This window comes from Octopus bimaculoides, chromosome 4 (genome assembly GCF_046866305.1).
Source record: "Octopus bimaculoides isolate indiv1 chromosome 4, ASM4686630v1, whole genome shotgun sequence".
In the NCBI taxonomy this organism is placed as follows: domain Eukaryota; kingdom Metazoa; phylum Mollusca; class Cephalopoda; order Octopoda; family Octopodidae; genus Octopus; species Octopus bimaculoides.
The window spans coordinates 121,965,622-121,975,621 of NC_142931.1; the positions used below are offsets into that span (position 1 = coordinate 121,965,622).

Here is a 10,000-nt window from a genome sequence, read left to right on the forward strand (position 1 = left end):
GATTGCTTCGTGACGAAGCCACGATATACATAAACACGCAAGCTTACATACGAACTCATGCGAAAACGGTAATAATAACGGTTCTGTTCTCAAGAGTAAGATCAAATTCGCCTGCTTGTTATTTTATTTGATTTAAACATTCTTTTTTTCTTTCCATTACTTTGAATCTTGCTTAACCGAATTATCATCATACAACAGGATAGGATGTACTAATATTGGCTGTAGGAGTTCTTCGAACAGTATCTATTTCTTAGATTTCCATGTTTAAAAAGAAAAGAGAAAGAAAAACAATCTACCGGTGTTACTTTTAAATTAATCCTATGTTAAACGTATCACGTTCAAGTAATCGTTGATAACATAGTAAGAAGTAGAGAAAATGTCTAAAAATAAAATGTATGAGTTCAAGAAATTAATGTAGAACTTTTCGAATATGATATGCAATACGGTATCTCCATAGCCATGTATTAAAAACGATTTCTTTAAATAGTCTCTGGTTTTCTGTTTAATTTATCTGTCCAACGAATTAAGTGCAAATGGAAATAAAGAACCAATATCAAATTTCACATCAAATCCAGTTATCTAATAACTCATCTAGTTATCCTCATTTGGTCAATTATCATTTCACGTTGTCTCAATTCATTCAACTGGAAATGAGTAGAAACGACAGCTGGTGGGAGAGGGACTGGTGTCTCGTTCAGGGGTACTCTTGAGACTTTCAGTTACTTAAACGTCACAGAAAGATGCATAAGTTCTAATAGATCTAATGGACTTCTAGGCTTGTGATAGATTTCAACATTTATTTATGAAGTGAAATTTGGCGAACTATTAGAGGATAACAGCTAAATAAAGATTGCCTTAAGCGTATTGGGTACGACTTGCATCTCAACAGATACGTATCAAAAGGTGTAATATTTTCACACTCTAAGCAGTGGCAGAACAGTAATAAAGACATTTGTGTACTATAGCAATCAAGGACCGTTTACTGATCACTCAGTATCCCTTTTCAACTGATCTGCTGAGGACAAAGTTTTCGGAGATGAAGATTGTAGACAACACTTATTTACTGCTAGATATTTCTTCACTGTTCCTGCCAAAGTGATGTCGCTTTGCTTATAACTAAATATGCCTAAAATCAAAGTGGCAGAACAGTAATAAAGACATTTGTGTACTATAGCAATCAAGGACCGTTTACTGATCACTCAGTATCCCTTTTCAACTGCTCTTACTCACTTCACATACTCAACTCAACAGGAATTCACTTTTAATGGAAGGCTTAATTTGTACCCCACTCCTGCAACAGAAACTATTTAGTTTAAACAGAAATATTCAGCTATATTTTCTTGTGGTAGAAGTAAATTTTGGAACAAAAAAATAAAAAATGGTTTCAAATTTTGGCACAAGGCCAGCAATTTTGAGGAAGGTGGCTAGTCGATTACTTCAACCCCAGTGCTTAACTGGTATTTATTTTATCGACCTCGAAAGAATAAAAGGCAAAGTTGACCTCGGCGGAATTTGAACTCGTAAAGATGGACGAAATGCCAATAAGCATTTTGCTTGGCGTGTTAAGATTCTGCCAGTTCGTCGCCTTGCAAAAAAAAAAAAAAAAAAAAAAAATTACCTTCTCGAACTATCTTGGTTGGTTGCTCTTTACCATTCTGGGACGTCAAAACACCGTTTTTCTCAGAATCCCTCAAACTAATGAATCGCCTGTGTTATTAACACAAATTCGTCATAAAGAAGTTGTTCTCTTGTGACGTAACACAACAACTATTATATTCGCGCTTGAGTCAGTCGGAATGTATTTGAAATAAATATGCAAGCCATCGTATTGATTCTAGTTGTTCATCGTGCATGTGACGACTTAATGTTAGTTGACAGAATGCGAATACAGAGCAAGAAACACTTTGCTTGCTGAAATTATAAACAAGAGTCGTGACGCTTTTTATTTTCATTTCCAGAATTATTAAGAAAAAATACGCATGTCATCGTGTGTGTGTGTATGTGTGTGTTTTCAATTCTTCTAATATCATTTATGAGCATGGAGATGAGATTTAACAAATGAAGGTAAACACGGAAATGAAGATTTAATAAAATAATCTGATTACCAGCCAGTGAATGTGGGTTGGAAACGGATACGATATATTCAGTAAGACAAAATGTAAATTTGATGCTTATTACACAACGGTGAAGTTTCTAAGATTAGCTTGTCTCGACTATTATGTATATTTAGAATATATCAGATTCAAGCCATAACTTTAGAATTTCGGTCTTAACGAGTTTTTTTGTAACTGGTCATAACAGGATTGCTGGGAAATATCCAGAGTGAGGAGCATCTAACATTTTTACCCGATGGACTTTCTAAAAGCAATGTAAAACATTTTGGCAAATTATTTTTGCAGTTACTAATAAATTTTAACATTTATTTTTTTTATATTTAGTATAAGCACATGAAGGAGTGAAGATCAAAATGATGATTTGTAGTTGAAGCAAGTTCTCGTCGCTGACGTCGCAAATAAATGCAGAATATCGAATAACATTCGAGTTTATTAGACATGACTATATGAAGAGCAACGCCTTTAGAGCATTCGATAAAATACCTTTTACGTTTTGAGTTCAAATCTCAGCAGCGTAAACTTTATTCTTCGTCCTTTTTGAGTCGGTAAAATAAACTGGGAGTCAAATATTGGGGCCGATTTTATCGACTAACCCTTCTTTCAAACTTGTGGCCATTTGCCAATGTTAGAAACAGTTACTATAATTGCTAATTTGAGACAAATTTGATAGACAGACACTTGTTTTGTTTTCATTAATTTTCTTAACTTGATGAGTTTTGGGGAAAGAGCGGCGCCCATTACCCCTGCAGCAGCTGTAGTGTAGTAGCGTAGGTGGTGCAGATAGCACTGGACAACCACTTTATGTGCGTATCTATACTGTAGTCGAAAGTCTGTTTCGTTTAAGGTAGGGGTCGGCCAATTTGGCCATCGCACTAGCGACCACGCTACGCACTATTATAGGCCCCCAAAAGCCAGTGAGATCGATGCCATTTATGTTCCATTCATGCTGTTGTAGATCAAAACCTGCGGAAATGACATATGAGCAGGAAGAAGATTCCAATGGTACGATGATTTGGAAAGGAAAAACCGGTCAAAGTGACTAGTGAGAGGCCGGGACGTAGAGTGAGACGCAACAAGATTGACGAAAGGTGAAATTGGTCTCGAACTTATTCTGACATTCTAAACCAGTGGTTTTCAACAGGGGTCTATATGGCCCTTGAGAGACTATATAAGATTTTGTTGTTAAAATTTATCTGCAATAAATTAGTTATACTTATGCAATACACAAAGTATTTCATAAATTTTCTATACAAGTCCTAATAATATTTAATTATAAACATATATGATTTATTAAACATCGAATGGCTAGGAGGGTCCATGCAAGTAAAATCGGAATCCATGCGAGTAAAATCGAAATAGGTAAAAATTGGTTGAGAAACGCTGTTTTAAACGGTCTATTCATTTATAATTTGTGAATACATTTTTATGATAGCGCTCTCTTTTAGAGTACGCATGCTCTGCTTGGAGTACGCTACATACTCACTGTGAGACAACCACTATAGAAGACTTGGAAATTCCTGTAATTCATTGTGGCTTAGACTAATATAAGTTATCAAATGAGATCTATTATACCGGCATCTGATTCATATCAGCTAGCTCAAGTGTTCCAATATTTCCTCCACCATCTTTGAAAACATCTAAAATAATCTTATCCACGTGTTCGAAATATTAATCAGATCTTCGTAAAAACATTTGTCATTCGTTCAGGGTCAAATACAGGTCACGCAACGGAAATATAGGTTTTCAGCGTGTGTTTCTCTTTTCTACCACCATAACTGAAACAAATTTTTAATCATAACACTCAAATCCCTTGAGACTACCTTGTACTTTCATTAACAGTTTTACATTAAGAATAGCGTTGTTTGTCCTTGTTATTACAGTTGTTGCTGGTGTTTTCAGTGTTCTTGTGTCTTTTGATGTTGCTGCTGCTCTTGTGGTTGTTATTATTGCTATTGCTGGTGTTCTTTGTTCTTGCGGTTATTATTGTTGCTGTTGATACCATACTCGCTAACGAACAGTCATACATACTATCGTGAGTTACTAATAGATTTCAAAACAACAGAATCAGTTTCGATTTAGGGGTAATTTCCTTTGACTTTCTTGGCCATAATTGTGCGAAACAGATGGTTATTTTCCCACGGTGCAAAAGTAATTTCAAGCAATTGTGTATGTATGTATGTATCTATCTATCTATCTATCTATCTATCTATCTATCTATCTATCTATCTATCTATCTATCTACCTATCTATCTATCTATCTACACACATATATATGCGCAGGAGTGGCTGTGTGATGATGCGTTGTATAACGACATCGAGTCTGTCGTAAAAGTGAACGGTTTCCTTTCGAAGCCGTTCGGGATCGAACGCTCAGTGCGGCAGGGGTGTCCCCTGTCTCCGCTTTTGTATGTGTTGGCCCTCAAGCCATTGCTGCGGAAGTTGGAGGCGATAGGGGGCGCACCGCATGATCTATGGTGTGGAAGAGGAGCTACGGCGTATGCGGATGACATCACCATCAGCGTGACGGATGAGAGTCAGTTTCCAGTGGTGGAAGAGGCTATCAAAAGTTACGAGGCGGTGGCAGGAGCAAAGGTTAACAAGGACAAGTCGATCTGTTTGCAATTCAGCACCTGGAGGGGCAAGCCGATGCCGTCCAATAACGTCGTGGGCGTTGGACGGAAGGTCCTGTTAAGCTGTTTGGAGTCTGGTTCGAGCCAGGCCTCCAGATAGAGAAAAATTGGAGCGAGGTGACCAGCAGGGTCCAGAAACCGCTAAAAGGTGGGATAGGGATGCCTTGGCTGAGGATGCGAAAATTCGCGTTAAGGTTGAGGCACCTTTGGCTTTACCTGGATGGAGAGCAGGTGTGGTCACCGCACGTTTTTTTAATGTTAGCTCTGTATAGGGCGGCGAACAGTCAAACTGCCTAGTGGCATTTCTTACGTCTTTACGTTCTGAGATTAAATTCCACCGAAGTCGACTTTGCATTTTATCCTTTCAGAGTCGATAATATAAGTACCAGTTGAGTACTGGAGTCGATGTAATCGATCTACATTCTCCCCCGAAATTGCTGTCCTTGTACTAAAATTTGAAACCAATGTTAGATCAATATACATTTCACTTAAAAATTATAGGATCGTCATGACGAGAATGTCTTTGATCAAAGGGGTCTAATTGATCGTTAACTGACCTGGAGCTAACTAATGAATGCTTGATGAATCCAACGCTCATAATATGGTCGTCATTTAATGGGATCCAGCTGACGTTCTGACTCAGATTTTAGCCAATTACAAGACATAAATAAGTAAAAATAAACAAACAATCAAGTTAACACCAACTAGGTAACCTCTTAGTAAATAGCTTAATTGATTTTTTTTATTTCCAAAATAGATAAAGTAACACACACACACACACACACACACATTCACACACACACACACACACACACACACACATTCACACACACACACACTCATGTAAGTAGTAAACTTAAAAGTCTACCACAAATATGGTATCTACGAAAAGTGATTGATGATTTGAACTTATAAAGTGGTTCATGTTCTAGAATGCCTCAGACATTACAAACAAAATCTAAAATAACAACAATATTATTAACAAAAAAACCATGCTTACAGTAGCATGGTTTTGTGTCTTTGTTCCAGTTTCTTCGTCACACCAGATTCTTACAGTGACTTGCAAAAGAAATTCTCGTTGTTTTTTTCCCTGAAGTTTGCCTTTGCACTTTTCATCTGCTGGTAAAATATTTTTTTTAAAAATGAGAAAATGTACGCATTGAGTGAGAAAAGTAGCCCAAAATATGTTATTTTCAGTTTGTTAGAGAATGTGTCTATCGAATTCCCCAAAAAAGCAAAAAGAAAGCATAAAAGGGTTATAAATTTTGATACATTTACTTTACAATTTGTGTGCGTATGTACGTGTGTGTGTGTGTGTGTGTGTGTGTGTGTGTGTGTGTGTGTGTGTGTGTGTGTGTGTGTGCGTGTGTGCGTGCGTGCGCGTGTGTGTGCGTGTGTGTGTGTGTGTGTGTGTGTGTGTGTGTGTGTGTGTGTGTGCGCGCGCGTGCATATGTGTGTGTCTATCTATCTAGTAATATATATATGCTCGCTTAGGTATAGCGAGACTAATAACCTGGTGTAGAACTCAATGTACGTATGTTTCAGAACACGATATTAGATGATTATAGAGCGGTAATAAGAATAACGATAGCAAGATAGATAGTTAGTTAGATGCACATATCTATGAAGGTATGAATGAACGTTTATATATATATACATATATATATATATATATATATATATATATATATATATATATATATATATATATATATATATGTATGTATGTATGTATGTATGTATTACTAGGCACCGCACACATCCTACGTAAAACACGTTCAATACAGTAACTATAAAAGCATCGCAACAAACCACAGCACATACCCAAGGCACACAGAGCAGCGCTAGGTAGTGCAGTAAAAGCACGTGATAAAAATAAGACTACTGAATGATAATAATAATAATAATAATAATAATAATAATAATAATAATAATAATAATAATAATCCTTTCTACTGTAGTCACAAGGCCTGAAATTTTGGGGGATGGATCAAGTCGATTACATCAACCACAGTGCTCAATTGGTACTTATTTCATTGACTGTGAAAAGATGAAAGGCAAGGAGGACGTCGGCGAGATTTGAACTCGGAACATAAAGTTACGATGTATATGTGTCAAGATAATTTTTGGGACGTTCTTTGATCCAGCAAGTTCATTACCATTTCGTTTTTCATTTGGGCACATGACCAGTAATTTTAGTTGGGGTTGGGCATTAACCGATTAAATCAACATCGACTCTAATAGTTGATGGTTATTTTATTTTATCGACCCCGAAAGCATGAGAGGCAAAGTTGAAATCGGTGGGATTTGAGCTCAAAACCTAGGAAAATGCAGAAAGCATTTTCCCGACAGTCTAACGCTTCTGCCAGCTTTCCACTTTAACGCTAATAAATTATGATAATTGTATCAAACAAAGTATTAATTTATAAATGTAACAAACCAGAGCTTCTCTCAAACACAACACGCTATATAATTTCTAAAACACAACAAACCGGAGCTTCTCTCAAACACAACACGCTAGATTTATATAACTACATTACTTCGATTGGTGTAACGGTTTTGAGTGTGTATAGAATTTGAGAAAAACAAAACAGTCAGTACTTATTCAACACTTTTGTTTGAACGAGTAAAGGTGCTTCAACTTTGAATATAATATTCAGTGAACAAGTGCGGCTGTGAAGTTAATGCCATAGATGAAATGTATCAGACAGCTGAAACGTATCATATATGTACTTATATATATTTGCGAATGTATGTCTCGCTTTCCCTGTCTGTCTGCCCGTCTGTCTGTCTGTCTGTCTGTCTGTCTGTCTGTCTGTCTGTTTGTTTGTCTATTTGATTGTGTGTCTGTCTTTCTCTCTTCACACACATGCACACATTAAGACACAAACACGCACACACATATGTATTATGTAATCTATATAGATCTCTCTCTCTCTCTCTCTCTCTATATATATATATATATATATATATATATATATACACACACACACACACACACATATCTGGGCTATGGGCCATTTCTCTCTATATATATGTATATGGGCTACTTTACCATGTTAATCCCTACACATTTTTTCTCTCTCTATTCTTTTTCATTCTCCCTCCTTCTTTCTCTTAATCGTTTCTGCCGAAGAGCGTAAGCTCGAAATGTAAAAGACTTTTCCATTCTTCCCGAGCGTTAAACTAATACACCTACTTGTTGCCCCACCTGACTTCGTCTTTTGTATTCTGTAAATTATTTTTTTACGGTTGGACCCAGGTTTCGAATCTCTTTAGCAAATAAAATAAATTGCTTGGCGAATTTTCATCAGTAACTGTGTCATAACAATTAATTTGAAAAATTATAACATATATTGATGAGACACGTGTTATTTGTCTCTAAATTATATGTTAATTGCTATGGCACGGTTACTGATGAGAATTCGCCTAGCAAATTATTTCCTTCAGGAACATTGTGCGCTCTAAGACTAACTTATATTTTGCATTTGCGGCTCCGTTGGTGGCTAATGAGCCCTGCTCTTGACAAGCATATACGACTGAAAATATCGCAAACCAAGCTTTCCCCATTCTCAGCAGTGCGCTTTCGTGCAGCACGCTTAAGTTCTTTATGCAGAATACGTGTTGTCACAAAAGTGTCGACCCCCTCCTTAACCTGCTTCCTCCATATGTGACGATGACAGGCATTACTCTCCCAGTCGGTCTCCTGCATATCACAGGCCTTTAATGAGGACTTGACACAGTCCTTAAATCGCAGCCTTGGTTTCTGGCGAGGTCTCTTTCCATTCACATGTTCACCACATAGCATCCACATAGGAATCCTGATATCCTTCATTCTAATAAGGTATCCAATCCAACGTAACTGGTACTTGTGCACCAGCATCTCAATACCCAATATATCAGCTGTGCTCAGGACCTGCGTGTCTGGAATTTTTAAGGTCCAGCCTACATTCAGAATGTGTCTGAGACATCTCTGATGAAAGCGTTCAAAAACCCTTATATGATGTTTGTAAAGGGTCCATGTCTCACATGAGTAAAGGAGTGATGTCAGTACACATGCACGGTACACAGCAATTGTTATTTGCTTTGTGATGCCATGCTGGAACCAGACACAAGATTGAAGAAACCGGAAGGAATCAGTTGCTCTCTGCAGCCTGAAAGATATTTCATCATCCAGGGAGCAAGACTGGCTGAGTGTGCTACCCAGGTAGACAAACTTATCTACCACTTTCAGAATTGTTCCTTCAACCAAGTTAGCTGGTTCCATATATGGATTTCCTGGTGCAGGCTGGAACATTGCAACAGTCTTGTCCAGGTTAATTCTGAGTCCAAATGCTTTACAAGAAGCAGAAATACGATTCATAAGTATTTGCATGTCATTCACTGTATGAGTGACTAAGTCACGGTCATCTACATAAAGGAGGTAACGAATAAGAAGAGACTGGAAAACTTTTGAAATGACAGCAAATCGGCGCAGATTAAAGAGGCAGGTAGAAAATCGATACCTGACATATATTCCCAGAGAGCTAACCTTAGCAAAAGCATGGGTAAAAGCAGCAGCAAAGTACAAAGAAAAGAGAGTTGGGGCAAGGATATCACCTTGCTTGACGCCATTCTCTACAGGAGTGTATCCCGCCATGCCACCACCAACCTTGACCCAAGTTTCGATCCCATCATGAAATGATTTAATTATAGATACAAAGTATATATATATATATATATATATATATATATATATATATATATATATATATATATATATATATATATATATATATATATATATATATATATATATATATATATATACATACATATATATATATGCATGTATATATATGTACACCTACCTACCTACATACATATATACATATATAAATGTATATATGTATAGAAATGTATATATACACATACATACATTTCTATACATATATACATTTATATATATATATATATATATATATATATATATATATATATATATATATATGTACATATATATATATATATATATATGTACATATATATATATATATATATATATATATATATATATATATATATATATATGTACATGTACATATATATATATATATATATATATATATATATATATATATACATATATATATATTTATATATATGTACATATATATATATATATATATATATATATATATATATATATATATATATATATATATATATATATATATATATATACATACATATATATATACACACACACACTTGTGT

At 35.8% G+C, this 10,000-nt stretch overlaps 1 long non-coding RNA gene across 1 annotated transcript in view; it reads right to left on the reverse strand.

Moving 5' to 3' along the window:
• LOC149136217 (uncharacterized) overlaps window positions 1–2,140 on the reverse strand; it is a 24,932-nt gene extending 22,792 nt beyond the window's left edge. The window contains exon 1 of the long non-coding RNA XR_016241668.1: window positions 1,619–2,140. This is a non-coding gene — a long non-coding RNA (uncharacterized LOC149136217). The remainder of the gene's footprint in view (window positions 1–1,618) is intronic.
• Window positions 2,141–10,000: the final 7,860 nt, after the last annotated feature.